This window comes from Microcaecilia unicolor, chromosome 1, assembly GCF_901765095.1.
Source record: "Microcaecilia unicolor chromosome 1, aMicUni1.1, whole genome shotgun sequence".
Classification (NCBI taxonomy): domain Eukaryota; kingdom Metazoa; phylum Chordata; class Amphibia; order Gymnophiona; family Siphonopidae; genus Microcaecilia; species Microcaecilia unicolor.
Genome location: NC_044031.1, coordinates 88930228 through 88950226, shown reverse-complemented (window position 1 = coordinate 88950226; position 19999 = coordinate 88930228). Strand labels below are relative to the sequence as shown.

Below are 19999 nucleotides of genomic sequence, written 5' to 3'. Positions count from 1 at the left end.
GGCGGAAGTAGAAGAAAAATCAACTGATTGCAACAACATAAGTAAATGATCTGGAGGGTCTATAACAGACTTTTGAATTTTTGAAACAAAATAAATGACAAGGGTAACAGGATGTTCAAGGCATAAAAGCTTAGCTTTTTTTTTTTTTTGTTAAATGGTCGATGAGAATTCTCCTGTAAATCCCTTTGAATGTCTAATAAAGGATCAGACTGCAATCTCTGATAAGAAAGCTGACAATAAGTCTCACATACATAGAACAATTATGACCCCCCCCCCCCACCTTGTCAGTTCTCCTAATTATAATATTGAGACCTGACCGTAAATTCTTTAAAGCCTGCTTCTCAAGATCAGACAAATTTGGACTAGCAAAACTTTTAAAATGTTCCAAAACAGATAAATATCACCATATGAGGAATCAAATATAGAAATAACAGAATCAACTAGACCAGGAAGGACCCAAGTAGAACCATATCTAGACCATCCCCAAATTTGGGCATCAGCCTATGTAAATTGATTCTGAAAAAAATAATTGTAATCGTAACCTATGCACAAACCGTTGGAAACACAGATGGTTCTCAACAGGGTCATACGAAGTAACAGGTGCAAATGTAAGACCATGTTGTAATAACCATTCTGCCTCAGAGACAGGTTAAATACAATATTGTTACATAATATTAAGTTAGTGCTGTGGACCATGTTTTCCTTTTCTTTACACCGGATTGCTTTAATTTTTGGTTGCACCTTATCACCTAGGGTACCACTGTCTCTGTCTTTATCAGATGATTCACTTGATGAAATGGCAAAAGAAACCTTCTTAACATTGGTCCTTGACCTATTTTTATTCATCTAGGGATAAATATAACTCTCCCTCCCCATATTAAGCTGTCCACCACCAGTGTTCAACCCAAACATTCATTGCAGGGCTGTTTCTGGTAACTGGCATTGAAAATCCGGTTCTTGCAATGCTGACTAGCACATGATCAGTTAAATCAATATTCAGACTTAACAGGCCATGGCTTAACGGGCAAAGATAGAACTGCTATTTTTTTCGGTCTTATTTGCCCATTAAGCCTGGCTGGTTAAGTTCGGAATATTGGGACTTAACTGGTCATGCTCCTGGAACGCCTCCAACATTACCAGCTTTATTTTTGGCGCTGAGCATTTTCAGTGGTGATAACTGATTAAATGCAACTGAAAATGACCGCTTATCAACTAAGATGTGTGTTAACTGGTTGTTGGCCATTCTCGGCTGGTTAATTCATGCTGAAAATTCAGGTTTTTCCTCATATATTTTTTGGCACAGATCCCATCCCATTTTGGTTTCATTCTTCTGAAGTACCTCATCTTTTTATATCCTCAGTGAGGTAGGGCCTCTAAAACTGAATACAGTACTCCAAGTGAGACCTCACTATTGACTTGTACATAGGCATTATCATTTCCTGCCTTAATGCCTCTTTTTATGCAGACTAGATACTTCTGGCTTTGGCCACCACCTTGTCACATCATTTTGCCATCTTGAGATCCTCAGATACTATTACCCTGAGGTCCCTCTTCTGGTCATTGCACATCAGTCTCTTGTCAATACAGCTCCCTTAGATTTCTACATCTAAAATGCATCATTCTGAATTTCTTCACATTAAAGCTTAACTGCCAAGCATTAGCCAATGCTTATAAATTTTGTACACCACTTCTCATATTACCCATCTTCTGTGGGATGTCCATTCTGTTGCAAATATTTATGTAATCTGCATTTCCTTCTACCCTTTGTAAATATATTGAACAGAATCCATCCCAGGACCAATCCCTGAGGCACTTTACTAGCCACATTTATTCCTTCTGAGTGAATGCTATTTACCTCCATCCTGTTTTATCCATCAGTCAATCAATTTCTAATCCATTTTACTAATACCAACCAATTTCCGATCCAGGTCACCACCTGGAGACCTATCCCCAAGCCACTCAGTTTATTCATAAGCTGTCTGTGAACAACTGTTATGATCCTGCTGGGACAAGCATGGTAGTGTCAGAGTTTTGGTTCTGATTGGCTATGTCAGGGATTGGGATGACATCTGAGGCAGATAATGTCAGGTGCCAAACCCTATTTAAGCCTACCTCTGCTTGCATAGGACGCTCTAGCGTTAATTTCCCTCTGATATGAGCTTATCTTGTGATTCTCCATTGTCTGTGCATGTGGCACAATGTGAGTTCTTTTTCTGTGTGGTTAATGTTTAACCCTTTTCTTCCTGTATTTGCTGTTTGAGCCTGTGAGAACTGACTCCTCATGCTGTAGCTCATTTGTGAGCTGCTTCTCTGTGTGGTTTCCCTTAACCCTTTGTGGATGTATGGTTCTTGTTTGAATTTGTGTGAATTACTTTCCTGTTAGCTCTCCCATGTAGGCTGTCTGTCACAGCCCTGAGCTGTTTCTGTGTGTATGGTTCTTGTTTGAACCTGTGTGAATTACTCTCCTGTTAGTTCTTCTGTTTAGGCTGTGTTGCTCAGCCCTGAGCTATTTCTCTGTGGTTTTTGTTTAACCCTTTTTGTGTGTGTGGTTCTTGTTTAAACCTTTGTGAATTACTCTCCTGTTAGCTCTTCTGTTTAGGCTGTGTTGCTCAGCCCTGAGCTGCTTCTCTGTGAGGCTTCCCTTTAACCCCTTACTTGCTGAATCTGTTGATTCCTGTTTGGGCTGCTCTTCTGCTTAGCTGTGTAGTACAGCCTGAGCTATCCATCTGAGTGGTTTCCCTTTTACCTTCTATTTGCTCTTGTTGGGACTGTTTGTACCTGTGTGTTTGGTCTTGTGACCTTTTGTTGGTGACTGTGTTTTGCGCAGTGTGTGTGGCCTAGTTAGTATTCCCTTCTGGGACTTTGTTCTGCTCCTTTTTCCTTTCCTTCTTGATTGATTAGGTTCCAGTTTGGCCTTGTGGCCCATATGCTTGAACTCTGTTACGTGTGGGTTCCAGTTCAGCCTTGCGGCCCATATGAGTGTTCTATCTTTCCTTTCTGATGGTGCTCTCTAGTCTCCCTGAGTGTGTTGTGTGTTGGGCTTTGTAGCCTTTAGTCTCTGTACTTGTGCCGGCTCAGTCTGCCTTAGGCCTCAGCCTAGATCTGCCCTAGGCCTCGGCCTAGGTCCAAGGGCTCACAACCAAACACAACAAAAACAGTATGAAAGGCTTTGTTACAGTCTATGTAAACCACATCCAACACATAACCTATATCTAGTTCTTTGGCACCCAGTTGAAAAAAATCAATCATATTCATTTGGTATGATCTTCCTTTGGAAAAACCATGTTGCCTCAGATCTTACAATCTGGGTTTTAGGAAATTCACTATCCTTTCTATATGTAGAGTATCTTCACTACTTCTCCAACTGCTGAGGTATGGTATAGTTTCCCACCTCTTCTTTGTTACCACTTTTGTGATGAGGGACTTTACTGGCCCTTCTCCAATCTTGTGGAACCTCCCCTGTCTCCAAGGATCTGTTAAACACATGTTCCTATGTTAGGCTTGCACTTATCAATGAAGATTTAACAAAGGACCCACCAGAACCTCCAGGAGCTCTCTCATCACACTACACATATTCAGCACTGCTGCTGATAATAATAGTAAGGGTGTGCTGGCCAATAATGATTATTTTGTTTGGTTTTATATGTGGTTTACAGTCTTTTTTTTGTTTTGTTTCCAGGGCAATGTCATCAATAGGGTACAATATTCACAACAATAGGGTGCACTATTGTGAATATTGTACCCTGTTGATGACATTGCCCTGGAAACAAAACAAAACAAAACAAAAAGACTGTAAACCACATATGAAACTAAACACAATAATCATTATTGGCCAGCACATCCTTACTATTTTTATAAGCAGCAGTGCTGAATATATGTAGTGTGATGACTCCACTGGCACTATCCATTTAGTTTAGACCTGACATTAAGCATGTTATTTATTAGGGGGCTAAATGCCTTTGTTGAATTCATAATTTTTAGGGCCATCTCCTCACTGCTTCCTAATAGATCCACAATTATACATGTGAGTATCTGGAAAGTTAACAATTTAAGGGGCCCTTTTATAAAGGCACGCCGAAAACTGGCCTTCAGCAGTGTGGTTGCATGGTTTTGGCGTGTGCGGGACTCTTATTGTACCACATCTGGAAAAAAGGGATTATTTTAATGGGTCGGAAAATGGACGTGTGGCAAAATGGAAACCAGCATGCATTCGTTTTCAGCCTCAGACTTTACTGTCACTCACTGACTTAGCAGTAAGGTCTCATGCGCTACCGCTGGGTAAGCACTCTGCAGTAGAAAATAGAAAATATTTTCTACTGCATGTTTTTGGTGCATGCCAAATTCAGAATTATCACCCAGGGCACGCAGTAACCGGGTGGTAATGCCAATGTGGTGCACACTGGACATGCGTAGGCCCTTACGAGCCTTTTTAAGAGGCTCCTAAATGACCCATTACTATGCCTAGTGGTTAGGGTGGTGGACTTTGGTCCTGAGGAACTGAGTTCAATTCCCACTTCAGGTACAGGCAGCTCCTTGTGACTCTGGGCAAGTCACTTAACCCTCCATTGCCCAATGTAAGCCGCATTGAGCCTGCCATGATTGGGAAGCATGGGGTACAAATGTAACAAAAAAAATATATATATATAATTTTGGAAAATATATAGGTAAATTATATGTTTGCGAACTGCAAAATTTGCTTTCAATATTGGGCTGTGTTTTCCTTTTCTCTTTTCACACAGTTTCTTTTTCCTCTCAGTCTTACAGTTTCCTTTCAGCCCTTCCTTTTTCTCCTGATATACCTGAAAAAAAGTTGTGTCACCATGCTTTACTAATTTTTTCCCCGTGGAAACAGGAATCTCAGAGGGCAGACTGTAAGACCTGAGAGAAGAAAAGAGGCAGTACAGCAGCAGAATGAAAAAGTAGGAGAGGATTCAGCTTCTGGATATAAATGTGGCATCTCAGGCAATGAGCAGTGTTACAACAACCCAGACCCTGGATCCACAGCTCCCAATTTAGCACAGAAGAAAATGGTATCTTATTTGGATTTAATTCATACCTTTTTTTAATAGTAGCTCAAACTGAGTTACATTCCTGTAAGTATTTCCCTATCCCTAGATGGCTTTCAGTCTAGGTTTGTACCTGAGACAATGGAGGGTTAAATGGCTAGCCCAAGACCACAAGGGATGGCAATAGGATTTGAACCTGGTTTCCCTGGTTGTCAATATGGTGCTCCAACGACTACGCTACTCCTCCACTCTTGAACAAGTCTTAGAACACTATTGAGCAATCCTAGATAAAAATCCAGAGATTATTAAATATATTGCAGTTTTAAGGTGTCCTGGAATACTAAGGGGAGGAAAGCAAAGAAGAGTCAACCTCTGCAAGACACACCGAGGAGAACCAAAAAAGTGGAGATGGCCAAAGAGTGGAGACACAGCCACAGGTTAAATGTTTTGAACCTTTATTAACAAGCTAACCCAATACAGCCATGTTTTAGCACAATGCTATTACTGCCAAACTGCAACTGCTGTGCTCTGATTGCTACTGGCTGCAGTTTTTTTTAAAGATTTTGGCAGCAGTAGTAATTGGAGAACAGCAGCTGAAGTTCTTAAGCGATTGGGTATTTTGTATGTGCAGACTGGATCTCAGTTTTGAACCCCTGATGCAGGCATTGTGCTGAAGCACAACTATGTCAAGTCAGCTTGTTAATAAAAGGGTAAATCTTTCTTATCTGTACCTTTTATCTTGCTGCACCATACGTCTGGAATAGACATTCTGAATCAGTACGTCAGGCTCTATCTGTGGCCATCTTCAAATCTAGACTAAAAGCCCACCTTTTTGACGTTGCTTTTAATTCCTAACTCTACTCATTTGTTCAGTATGTCTGTTTTATCTTTCCCACCTTAGGTATTTCCCTTATTTGTCCAAATTAGATTGTAAGCTCTGTCGAGCAGAGACTGTCTCTTCATGTTCAAGTGTACAGCACTGTGTACATCTAGTAGTGCTATATAAATAATAAGTAGTAGTAGTAGTTCTAGACTCATGGTTGCATCTCCACTCCTTGGCCATCTCTACTTTTTTGGTTCTCCTGGAATACTATGGACCACTAAAAGAAGAGGTACAAGGATTGCAAACAAATACTCCATGAGAAGTAGGTAAGTTGCAGGCTCAAACCAAAACCAGAGTAGAGCAAATATGCCCCATACTCATACTGTAAAAAATCAAATCCATTATAGAAGGGTTCAAGACCATGGAAATCTTGTACAACACTGCCTGTATGGCCTTAGCTGCAAAAGTATTTGCTGAGGCTGTTCCTTTTTTCTCCCTTATTATTCTTCCTCTCTCCCTCCTTCTCTTCTTTCTCTGTCTTTTTGTTGCCTTTGTCTCTTTTGCAGCAGCCATAGAATAAGAGGTTCCATTATCCAGCACTCTGGGTGACCAGAGAACTGGAAAATGGGCATGTACTAGAGATGGTCTGTTTGGATTTCAGCAAAGCTTTTAATGTGGTTCCACAGAGGAAGGTAATGTATAAGTTGAGTGAGATGATGTTAGGACCCAAAATGGTGAAGAGCATTGGAAACTGGTTGACTGACAGACAACAGAGGTGGTGATAAATGGTATCCACTCAGAGAAAAGAAACGTGAGTAGTGAAGTGCCTCAGGGTTCAGGGCTGGAGCCAATTCTCTTTAATATATTTGTGAGCAATATTGCTTAAGAGGTTAAAAGGAAAGGTTTGCCTTTTTGCGGATGACACGAAGATTACCAACAGTGTGAATTTCCCCTGAGGGAGTAGAAAGCATGAGAAGAGAACTACAGCAATTAGAAAAATGGTCTAATGTTTGGCAGTAAAAATTTAATGTGAGGAAGTGCAGAGTAATGCACCTGGGTTGCAGAAATCCAAGGGAGATGTATGAGATTGGAGGCGAGTGACTGATAACCACAAGAGAGAGACTTTGGGGTGTTAGTGTCTAAAATTCTCAAGATAGCAAAGCAATGTGACATGGTGGTGGCTGTAGCCAGAAGGATGCTAGGCTACAAAGAGAGAGGTATAACCAGCAGAAGAAAGAGAGTATTGATATCCCTGTACCAGTGAAGTTCCTTGATTAGCTGCCACCCGGGGCGGATTGCCGCTGCGCACCACTCCCTGGGTGCAGTGTCGTTCCCCCCCCCCCCCCAGGTGCAGCATCATCCCCCCCCCCCCGGTGCACCATCGACACACCCAAAGTGCAGCGTCATTCCCCCAGTGCACCACTTCCAAACCCCCCACCCACCCCAGATGCATTGCTCTTACCTCCTGGGGTGCTGGGAGCAGCCGTGCAGCTGTCGATTCTGCCGGTTCCCTACACCCTCTATCCTGGAATAGAAAGTAACATCAGAGGCAGCAGGGAACCGGCAGAGCTGACAGCCACGCGGCTGCTCCTTGCACCCCTCCTGAAGCATGCACACGGGGCAGACCGCCCCCACCACCTAGCCCTCGGTATGCCGCTGTCCTGTACAAGTCATTGGTGAGGCCCCACTTAGAGTACTGTGTTCAGTTTTGGAGGTTGTATCTAGCTAAGGATATAAAAAGACTTGAAAAGGTTCTTCGAAAAGTGACTAAAATGATATGGGGTTCCTGCGAAAAGACCTACTAGAATAGACTTGAGAACCTGAAAATGTATACCCTCAAGAAAAGGAGGGATAGGTGTGATATGATGCAGACATTTACATTTTTGAAATGTATTAACATGCAAACAAATGTTTTCCAGTGAAGGATAAGAGGTAGAACTAGAGGACATGAATTGAGGATACAGGTGGGGGGGGGGGGGGGGTGATTTAGGAGTAATGTTAGAAAGTACTTTTCAAAGAAAGGGTGGTGGATGCCCTCCTGCAGGAGGTGGTGGAGACAAAAATGGTTATGGAATTTACAAATGCATGGGATAAGCACAAAGGATTCTTATATGGAAAGAGAATGGAAGCAAAATAATGTAGCTGGGATTAAGTGGCAAATCTAGTAGTTGGAAAGTAAGAATAGTACTGAATGGACTTCTAAGGTCTATGTTCTGATCATGGCTAGATATATATGGTTGAAATGGATTAGGCTTCAATAGAATCTCCAGTAACTGATGTGACATTTGTGAACCCTTGGCCCATAGGTGGCCATGTGAGAATCACTCAACCACCTCTGGGTAGACCAAGTCCCCTCAGAACTAAGAGTACTCCCAAGAACTGGACTGGACCACTAGTGGAGATGAACTGAGGCAGCTTTATTAGTAGCAAAAAACACAAGGCTAAAAGGGTAGCCAAACGGCACAGAAAGGAAAACAGGCAGCCTAGCTATACAGTGTAACCTAGTTGAAGCAAGGCAAACATAAAACGTAAAATAAGGTAAAGTAGAACAACCTAGCTGTATAGGGAAATCAAACATAAGCAACCTAGCTGTGTATATCAATACTAGCAGAAACAATGCACAGCATAAAGTATACAGTAAAGGTAAAGTAGAACAGCCTAGCTGTATATGGAAATCAAACATAAGCAATGCAAACATATGGCATACATTAGAACACAATACGCTAAGCAAAGAGCCCACTAAAGACAAACAAGCAATACTTGGCTGACAGAGGTAACACCGTTAGTGGTTAAGGAAAAGGTTCATTCTGTCAGTACACTCAGATGAGCCGCTGAACAACTGCGGCAAGCTCCCTCAAAACCAGAGTGGAGCAGAAGCAAAACAAAGGAAAAAGTCTCTTAAGGACCTGCCCCGCAGGTAGAAGAAAGAGCGGGCCACACCGCTCACTGAAGACAAGGGATGTCACCCAAGACAGGCAAACAGTCACTGAGGCGCCCGAGCCAAATGATCCCAAGGCAAGCAAGATAAAGCAACAAAGCCCGAGTCGACGCTCCCAAGGCAGAAGACTCAACGGCCCTGCACAGCACCCAAGGGCCAGGAACAGCCCACGTGGACCCCTCCGCGCTCCAAGCACCGCTCCCTCATCCAGAAATACCTCGAGACATGGCCTCAGCCTCTGCAGCTCTCCCCGTCATCCAGCCCACACAGTCCCAAGCACAGCACAAAGCCACTCGCTGCATACAGCGACCAAGGACTCATGGTGGGCGACTGGAATCTCAGCTGAGGCACGGAAGGCTCTGGACTCACAGGCTTGGCAGCAGGCTTCACTGGACCCAGGCAAAGGTGAAAGCTATAAGCAGAGCTTTTACTCCTCAGGACTACCAAGCTTGAAAGCAGGCTTCACAGGAGTACAGCATTAGGTGAAAGCTGTAGCAAAGCTTTACCTCTCAGGACTACCCGGCTTGGAGGCAGACTTCCACTGGAACATAGCATAAGGAGAAAGCTGTAGGCAAAAAGTCAAGCCACAGCCTCACAAAGAAACAGTAGTAGGAACTAGCAGCACCCCAGGCTGGCCTGGGCCCAATCAAGGATAATTGCCAGAACACTGATCACACTCAGAAGCCAGCTTAAGAAGTGCTCGGTGCTGATGACATCACCAGCTTGGCCTCCACCACTCTTCAGTGACCCCACAGGTCACTGACTGGAGCTGCAGGTAATTTTAGTAGGTTAAGAAGGAGGAACAGAGCACAGACGAGCAAGGCACTGACATCGGCGACTATGACCATGACAATTGAAAATTAAGTCAGTGTCAGGCAGATTTCTATGCTCTGTGCCCTGAAAATGGCAAGGACAGTATATATGAATATGTTGGCATATATTAGGAGTTCATCTTGTTAGGCAGACTGAATGGACCAGGCAGGTCTTTACCTGCCATCATCTACTATGTTACTATATTACTATAAGTGAAAGAAGTTATGTTAGGCAGACGTCTATAATTTATGTCACTATATAGATGTTTTAGAAAACTTTACTATCTCAATAGCATCTGTTGTAATAGTGTTTATTGTTTAGCAGAAATTTTTTAAACAAATGGAAAAAAAAGTTTCTCAGCATGGCCCTACATTAGATATTTGGGGCCTGGAGGAAGAGTGAAATAATAAGTACTTCATTAACACTGTGCTAGAGGCAGGGGCTGTTTTTCCCACGTGCCAGAGCCCTTTTTACCGCAGCAGGTAAAAAAGCCCCAGCACACATGGCCTGCGGTGAGAGAACTCTTACCACATGGTCATGCGGATTGGAGCCCTTACCGCCAATATTGAGGTGGTGATAAGGGCTCCTGCGCTAACCATGTGGTAACTGGGCAGCATGCGGCAATGCCCAATTACTGCCAGGTTATTGCCATGCAATCCATTTCTGGGGTTTTCTTTTTCCCCCGGAAAAGGCGCACACTCGTGGTGGGACTACCACCGGAGGCCATATTGGGCCAGCAGTAGTCCCGGAAGATCAAGCGGTAAGCCCGCAATGGGCTTACTGCCACTCTGTAAAAGGACACCTTGGTTTCTTTAAAAATGCATACAGAATCAATATTATGCATATTAACCTATGCAATATTATGCATATTAACCTATGCACAGCCAAATACCTCAGAAAAAAATGTTTTACCTGTACACATCACTAATTAACTCTGTTTACAGAGTTTACATGCTCAAAAGCATGTCTGAGTTTAAGTGGAATAATCTTTGTCCAAGGTAGTAATCAAAAGAAATCTGTTTAAACCTCCTGTGGAATTCATCAAGGATACTTTATCCCAGTTTTCAAAAAGAGAACATTGATTTAAGTTTATCCAGAAACTTTAAGAGCCTAGTGTTGAAAATAACGGCTAATCCTCAGACTCTATATATGGCACCGAGATTTTGGCTGCAAAATTTGCATGTGGATCTTATTATTTAGCTAATAAGCCAATTAATTGCAATTAATTGATGTCAATTATTACAGCAAATTGGCAAAAATTACAATTTGCATGTACATCTCCCCATGCCCTTTTCTATAACCCAGTGTGCACATAACTCAAAAGGGGCATGGCCAGGGGAGTGGCAAGAGCTTTCCTAAACGTTGTGCACAGGGTTATAGAATAGCCCTATTTTCACGCCATAATGCCTGGAGTTGGGCACTGGCATTTACACCAGGTTTCAGCTAGTATAACTACTGGTGCCGAACTTTTGGTCTCTAAGCACTATTTGTAAATGGCCCTCTATTCGGAGTGTTGTTCATAGAATAGCACTCTGTGACAAATTTTTCAGACACCAAAATCTCAGCGCTATTTATAGAATGCCTCCTTAAGTGTCTAGCATCTTTTCCCCACCCTAGATCCCCCCTGTTGCTACTCACATTTTATGCTCCTAAAGTTTTTAAAACATTGACCACCATAGTTCGAATTAGCCCCAGAAATTCAATGCCTGGCCATGTTTGGGCACCAGCATGAATATTTTGGGCTAGTTTGTTATGTGCAAGCTGAGAATTTATGTGAGTCTCAGCCAATACTCAGCTGGGTCTTGAGGTTCTTCCAGGAGGGCAGGATGGAGGGAGGGAGAGGGATTCTGTGGGGAGTCTGATGCTATTTTGTTGCAGTGGGAGGCAGGTAGAGAGATCTTGGGGGTTTCTTGATGTTCTTTCAGGAGGGAGGGAAGGGGATCCTGTGGGGCTCCTGATGTGCTTTCATGGGGGGATGGGGGAGGGGAGATTGGAAAGAGAGTTTTGAAATGATCCTGGGGGTGGGGTGGGAGGGAGGATCAGCACACTTAGGCCAGGACCTAGAGGTTATATGGGTGCCAGTCGATATTGGCACAGGCAAAGTTAAATGACCAAAGATAGGACTCCTATTTTTGTGGTCTTATTTAATTCAATCCACTCCAGCTCATTATTCCTATCTGTAGTTAAATAGTGTTCAGTTTTGGTCGCCGCATCTCAAAAAAGATACAGTGGAATTAGAAAAGGTACAGAGAAGGGTGACAAAAATGATAAAGGGGATGGGACGATTTCCCTATGAGGAAAGGCTAAAGCGGTTAGGGTTCTTCAGCTTGGAGAAAAGGCAATTGAGGAGAGATATGATAGAGGTCTATAAAATAATGAGTGGAGTTGAACAGGTAGATGTGAAGTGTCTGTTTATGCTTTCCAAAAATGCTAGGACTAGGGGACATGCGATGAAGCTACAATGTAGTAAATTTAAAACAAATCGGATAAACTTTTTCTTCACTCATCATGTAATTAAACTCTGGAATTCATTGCCGGAGAATGTGGTAAAGGTGGTTAGCTTAGTGGAGTTTAAAAAGGGTTTAGATGGCTTCCTAAAGGAAAAGTTCATAGAACATTATTAAATTGGACTTTTGGACTTGGGGAAAATCCACTATTTCTTGGATTAGCAGTATAGAATGTTTTGTACTTTTTTGGGATCTTGCCAGGTATTTGTGGCCTGGATTGGCCACTGTTGGAAACAGGATACTGGGCTTGATGGACCTTTGGACTGTCCCAGTATGGCAATACTTATGTACTATGTACTTAAGTGAACTACACTGGCTACAAATTAAAGACTGTTGTGCTTTTAAAGTGTTAATTCTGATTTTTAAAATATTAAAAAGTCAATATTCCAAAGCTATTATGTGAGCAGCTGTGTAAGTATAGACCAAATGGTATCTTTGCAGTCCTTGAAGTGCAATTTATTAGTACATCTCAGTAAAGATGTAATGAAAATAGAGACTTGGGGGGGTGGGGGTGGGGGAGAGAAGTTATCAACATGGGCTGCCATTAAGATGTGTTACTTAACTGGGCTATTAATAACTACGCTAGGGGGATCATAATCAAAATAAAAAAATGTTCAAAAAATTGTATAAGTGGCAGATAGACATGTTTCTCACACAAAAACATTTAAATCATATAATCAAACATTAAAAAAAAAGGTTGTTCAATACTCGCCGAAAACAAAACTTCTTCAGAAGGGGCATGTTGGGAGCATTATGGGTGTAAAATGGGTGATGTTACGTGAGGCATGTTTTTTTTTGTTGTTTGTTTTTTGCGATAATGGATAGCAAAAATGACTTCCCAGGGCTGGAAAGAAAAATGTCATGATTTAGACCTTCTTTAAAAGTCAAACCTGTCTTTGGACCCATTTGTAAATTTGCGGAGTTGGAGAGTGGAGAGGTGAAAGTGATTGTGAGAAATAGTGGAGAGTTGCTGAGTGCTTTGTCACTTTTGTCTGTTTACCCCAGTCTGAACCTTTTGACTCTCACATTTCCTACCTTGCTTCTTCTGTGTCTCAACTCCTCAAGTCTTTGGCCATCTCTGCTTGCCCCCTACCCACACCCATCCCTTGCTCTGTATCTGGCCCCCTTCCCCCACCAAACCCTCATATCCCTAAACCTCCACACCTTCAATTTTACCTCCTAACTGCTTGTATTCTGTCTATTATTACCTTTTGGATGATATGAACCCCAGAGAACTGTATTCTGTCCTAGCTGCTCAAGGAAAATGTCTGAGAGAATTAAAGCAATATTTAGTCCATCTGCAAGAGCAAATTAAGGAGCTTCACCAGGTCAATCATCGTACACAAGTACAGCATGTAGAGCCTTCAGTTCTCTCATTTCAAGTAGTGCCAGTCATATCTGTGAAGGAACTGTAGGGGTATTTCCCTGTGATCTCACCTGAGCTGGTCTTGATTCATTCAAGCCTAATGCATCCTGTTACAAACAAGATGGCTGCTACAACCTCTGACCTGTACATCTCTGTGTCAGAAAGATCCAGCTTTTCAGCTAGAGGAAAAACACTGGCAGGCTTGCCAAAGCCAAGGACAATCAGTGTTCCAACCACCCCCTGATATCACCCTGAGAAGCTGAAAGGGGAGTGAGACCATGGCACCAGAAAGTTACCATTTCAAGGTCACAAAACAAAGGACTCTTTGAGCTGGACAAGATCATGATTGGTCCCTGCTGTCACCTGACCAAGAGGTACTAAGAAAGCGGGAACCAAAGAAAAACAGTTAGTTGGGATTAGTGGGAGACCATCGGAGAGTTTGGACTGACAAGAAAAGGAAGAAGACCTAAAACGCCTGTGAACTGCATATCTGGTGAAAATACTCTTTGGTTTCAGCTATACCAGCTCTGAAATACCAGCACGGAGTGACTGACACCTGCTATCTGCAGAGAGACCCTGCACTACATTTAAGACAGACTCACTGGGGAGACAGCTAGAGTCTAAGAAGGAACCTGCATCTACTTCATCGTGAGGCTGCCAGACAGTGTGGTGAGATGCATTGATGTACTTTCTATAGTCTGGGATTAGTGATTGGTGTTTATCTAGGAAAGACTGGTTACATCATAGCTCCTGGTCAGGAGATTGCTGCTAACCTTTGTATTTGGCATAAGAACTGTACTTTAGGTTACAAATCAGGCTTGTGTAATTATCTTGTAGTCCAGAAAGAATCATTGTGTATAGTTTTATTCAGTAGCAATCTAGTTCTGTTTTATTATTAGCAAGTTCTTTACATATTTTTGTATTTTGCTAAGCCTTGCTACAGAGTTATTCTATATATTTCTATATCTTCTTTGCCTATAATAACTTTTATATATATATATATATATATATATATATATATATATATATATATATATATATATATATATATATATCAGCTTTGGGTTTCGTTTCGTTTCTCTCTCGGAAGCATTGGCTAGGTGCCAAGCCAGGTTCTATTCTTCCCTAGACAGAGTTCAGAATATTTTGCTGTGGCATAGTTCTGTAATTAGAACCTGGGCATAAATGAGTCTGTTGGGAATGGTTTTCCTCTAAGAGTTATTTATGACTACCTACAGAACCTAGGGTGAAAGATCTTCTATGTTTTTCTAAAAATCTGAGACCTGTCATGGTCCATGATCCACTTTGAATATGCCAGAGTTCTCTTATTTTCCAGGGCACAAGTCCGGGGTGGCCTACATTATCTCGCTGTTGCAGGGGAGGCTCTGGCCTGGGCCTCTCCACTCGAGGAGAAGCAGGATCCCATTGTCACTAATTATGATGCTTTCATTTATTTTTTCAGGAAAGTGTAAACCTTTTTCACCCAGAAGAGTGAAAGCCTCTGTGGGCTACTTTAATTAGATTTATACATTTATTAGTGAGTTACAGTCATGGGGGTCCATTGGCAAAATTAATTCATAATCTTCACATTGTACTGGCATTGAGGGTCTTAATTAAAAGGGTTTACTTAAAATAGAGTCTTTAAACACAAAGGAGAAGAATTCTCACAATTACATACTTACAGGCAGGAGTTAAAAAAAAAAAAGAAAGAAAAGAAATAGCATCATAACACTTACACCAGCCGATATTCAGCCCATGGGAGGCAGGCCAGCTAAGTTCCCACGATCAGCACTGAGCCCGAATATTTAATGTTGGGCCATTTCCGGTGATTTATTTATTTGTTACATTTGTAATCCACATTTTCCTACCTATTTGTAGACTCCGGTGTTAACAAATACAAAGTGATGTTGTGGTAAGATGGAGTTCATGTGGCATAGCCACATTAGGGAAACGTACATTGGAAGAGTTGCGTTTTGTCCATTACATACTTTAGTTTTGTTGTGTTGCAGGGATCAGGCATTTAAGTTAGATTGGTGGAGTATGCCTTTTTTAACAGGTTAGTTTTTAGTAATTTCCGGAAATTTAGGTGGTCGTACGTCGATTTCAAGGCTTTTGGCATTGTGTTCCATATTTGTGTGCTTATGTAGGAAAAGCTGGATGCGTAAGTTGATTTGTATTTAAGTCCTTTGCAGCTTGGGTAGTACAGGTTTAGATATGATCGTGTTGATTCTGATGTGTTTCTAGTTGGTAAGTCGATCAAGTCTGTCATGTATCCCGGGGCTTCACCGTAGATAATCTTGTGGACCATTGACATTGAATATCCTTTTTTTGGGGGGGGCCAGTTTAAACTTAACCTGCCAAGTTCGTATTCAGCACTGGCTGGTTCAGTTTATAGCAGCCAAAGATAGGACTACTATTTAGGCAGTCCTATTTGGCCACTAAACTTAGCCAGCGATACAATAAATATTCAGGCTAGCCAGTTATATCGCACAATATAGCAGGTTAGGCCCTATGCACTAAGCGGTAATATTCAGTGGAGATAATCGGCTATCTCGTGCTGAATATTACTGCTTAGCCGGTTCTCCACTTTTAGAGACTCTCCTATACAATTCTTTCAAGGCTGTTCCCTCTCTGAGTTATATTGTTTGCCAGATGGATGTTCCTCTCTATATATCCCAAGAACTTCTTCCTTGCACCTTCCTGCTTCTTAGGAGCAGGGTCTTCAGGTACTTCTCCAGTTCTTCTTACTCTTTTTCTTATTTATCTTCCTCCTTAGAAGTGGCAGTGGGCTGGTTCCTCATTCCAGTTTACACCTGAAGGCCAGTGCAAGGAGCCCCATCACTACACTCCACTCTTTTCTCCTCCTAATACAATAGTTGGGTTTGCCAAAGACCTCCTTTCCTTTTCTGTGTGGTACAAAGGCAAGGGAAGCAGGAAGCCAGTTTCAAACAAGGCTATAGAGTCATACCCATCATAGTTTCTCACCAAAAGAGGTCTCCTTCTTCCATCACTTCACTGATCAGGAGTGCCCTTCCCTTGTTCTAGAAACTGTAGGGATATTAGCAGACAAGTCCAGTAGAGGCACTAAAGGTTTCTGCTAGCTTTATAGAACAGAACCTTAGAAGTCTGTACAAAGGTTTTTGATAATTGAGACTACCCGGTTTCCACTTACTCCACAATGCATTGATTGAAACTGCAGACTTATGCCATTGAAAATTATCCTAGAAAAAGTTTTTGTATATATTTACAATTTGTGTAGATAGTTTTTCTGAGTGAACAAACTACTAGACACCACACCGGTCACATCTAACAATACACAGGCTCCAACAGCAGACAGCCTCGCGAAATACTTCAATGAGAAAATCGTAAAACTACGACTTCAGATACCTAGTAGCACCACCGACTACACTACAATCCTCGACTGCCAAGACCCAGACCCTGGTGTATACTCTGCGGACAGAACCTGGACAGACTTCGAGACGCTATCAGAAGGCAGCATCTCCCAAACACTCAAGAGATTTGCTAAATCTCACTGTAAATTAGACATATGCTCCAACAACCTCATAACATTCACTCCTCAACAATTTATAACAGACCTCACGGAACATCTGCATGCTACAAAATGGTCTCTTCCCAAAGGAGAAAGGAAATATTCTACTCACCCCCATACCCAAAGACGCAAAGAAAAATGCTAGTGAAATAACTAACTACAGACCATTAGTATCTATCCCCCTAATAACCAAACTAACGGAGGGAATGGTAACCAAACAACTTACTGACTACTTAAATAAGTTCTCAATACTCCATGATTCCCAATCAGGTTTTCGTGCTAACCACAGCACTGAAACAGTACTAGTTACTCTCATGTCCAAATTTAGACAACTGATCGCTACTGGCAAAAACATACTACTTCTACAATTCGACATGTCCAGCGCTTTCGATATGGTTGATCGCAGTATTCTAATACATCTCCTTGAATACTTCGGAATTGGAGGCAATGTTCTTAATTGGTTCAAAGGATTCCTAACCACAAGATTGTACCAAGTGACATCCAACTCAACTATATCTGCCACATGGACTCCTGAATACGGAGTTCCACAGGGATCCCCACTCTCGCCGACTCTATTCAACTTAATGATGATACCCTTGGCTAAATTACTATCCAACCAACACCTCAACCCATGCATATACGCAGACGACGTAACGATCTACATCCCATTCAAACAAAATCTGCAGGAAATTTCCAGCGATATTAACCAAAGTCTGTACATCATGCACTCATGGGCGGATGCATTCAAGCTCAAACTTAATGCAGAAAAAACCCAATGCTTAATACTCACTTCTCAACACAATACGAGCAAATTCACCACCATAAACACACCAAATCTGACACTCCCTATCTCGGTCACCCTAAAAATCCTTGGAGTGACTACCGATCATCATTTAACACTTGATAATCATACGAATAACACAACCAAAAAGATGTTCCACTCAATGTGGAAATTAAAAAGAGTAAAACAGTTCTTCCCAATGACAGTCTTCCGTAACTTGGTACAATCAATGGTGCTCAGCCACCTAGACTACTGTAATGCACTATACGATGGCTGTAAAGAGCAGACAATCTAGAAACTTCTGACAGCCCAGAACACCGCAGCCAGACTTATATTCAGAAAAGCAAAATATGAAAGTGCTAAACCACTACGAGCAAAGCTACACTGGCTCCCACTCAAAGAACACATCACGTTCAAGATTTGTACACTAGTTCATAAAATCATCCATGGAGACGCTCCAGCCTATATGTCAGACTTGATAGACTTACCGACAAGGAACACCAAAAGATCAGCCCGCACATTCCTCAATCTCCATCTCCCAAGCTGCAAAGGTCTAAAATACAAACTTACGCATGCAGCAAACTTCACCTACTTGAGTGCCAAGCTATGGATCGCACTGCCGCACAACTTGAGAAGGATCTACGAACTAACAAACTTTCGAACATCACTGAAGACCCATCTTTTTAAAAAGGCATACCACACAGAATAACAAATATAAATGTATACATCTCCCACGCCTTACTCAGAACTTTTTTATAATATCTGCTTGCTTTATACTTCCACTACATCACTCAAAATCTATATTTAACAATAAGTAACTACTTTTATAATATCTGCTTGCTCTAAAGTTCTAATATGTTATTCAATATCTCTATGTAACAATAAGTGATTACGTTCTAATCTATTACCACCAAGAACGATACATTGTAAGCCACATTGAGCCTGCAAAGAGGTGGGAAAATGTGGGATACAAATACAATAAATAAATAAATACAAATGAGGATACACTTCTTTAGTTCCAAACTCTGGTGCAATCCTGCCCCTAGAAACACCTCTCCCTACAGCAAGTAAAAAGTGTACACAAAATGGTATTATGTACAAAAGGTACTTTTACATGCATTGGGGCAGGCAAGAAAAGCCCATTTCTGCAGGTAAAGAACTCTTTTACTCAAAGAAATGACTTTGAAAATTACCTCTTTATTGCTTAAGGTTGAAATATTTTTGAATGTCTATGTTTTATTTAAATAATGAGGAGATAGAACGCACCAAGGGCTTAAGAGTGGCTCCTAGCAGTCTCATGAATGTTAGCACTGGCACATCTGCTGGTTGTAATTTATATACTACTTCTCTGTATTTCCAGAACTCTGACAGCCCAGAAGGGAGAGCTGCTATGATTTCCAGTGTAATGCAATTGGACCAGGGCCAGATAATGCAGGTTTCTACTTTCTAAAACCTCCCTACAAGCAAATTCCTGTGTAACATCTGACAAGTACAATGAAAGAACAGTGTCACACCACACGAAAGGATCCTTTTATTAAGCCTCCATAAGTGCTAGCACGTGCTTACTACAACTTAAAATGATTTACCGTAGGACACGTTTGGGCATCCTGTGGTAATTTTCTAATCTGTGTGTACAAACTCAGAGGGGATATGTCTGGGGTGGAGAGTGGGCGTTTCTGCACTAATCAGTTACATAAGAACATAAGAATAGCTATACTGGTGACATTGTCGCATGCTAACTGATTAGCTGGGGATAGCGCCTGAGCCCTTACTGCCTACAAAATAGGTGTCAGTAAGTGCTCACACTCTAATGGTTTTTTTTAATGGCCATTAATTGAAAAAAAATGGAAAAGCGGCCATTTTACTGCTGTGGTAAAAATGACCTTAGCACGAGGGAAAAATCCAGATAAGAGCACGCTAAGACCACTTTATACCACAGCTTAGTAAACAGACCCTAAAGTTACTTAAGGTATAAATGTAAAATTTAGGACCACAAGGTTACAGTTTTCATATTTTCAGTAGTTTACAAGGAGACAAAAGAAACCATGGGGTTGTAAAAATTAGAGCTGTACTGAATACCATATTTTACTGTTCACCTGTATACAAATAATGAAAAATATTATTCGGCCAAATATGAATGCAAAATATGAATAATATTGAGCTTTAATGTAACAAATAATAAAAAAAGCAACATGAAATCAGAGATCAAACATTT

At 41.6% G+C, this 19999-nt stretch overlaps 1 long non-coding RNA gene across 1 annotated transcript in view; it reads left to right on the top strand.

Annotated features, from left to right (window-relative positions):
* The window catches only part of LOC115460066, a 66054-nt gene extending 46647 nt beyond the window's left edge, over window positions 1–19407 (top strand). The window contains exon 3 of the long non-coding RNA XR_003940366.1: window positions 19145–19407. This is a non-coding gene — a long non-coding RNA (uncharacterized LOC115460066). The remainder of the gene's footprint in view (window positions 1–19144) is intronic.
* The last annotated feature ends 592 nt before the right edge of the window (window positions 19408–19999 follow it).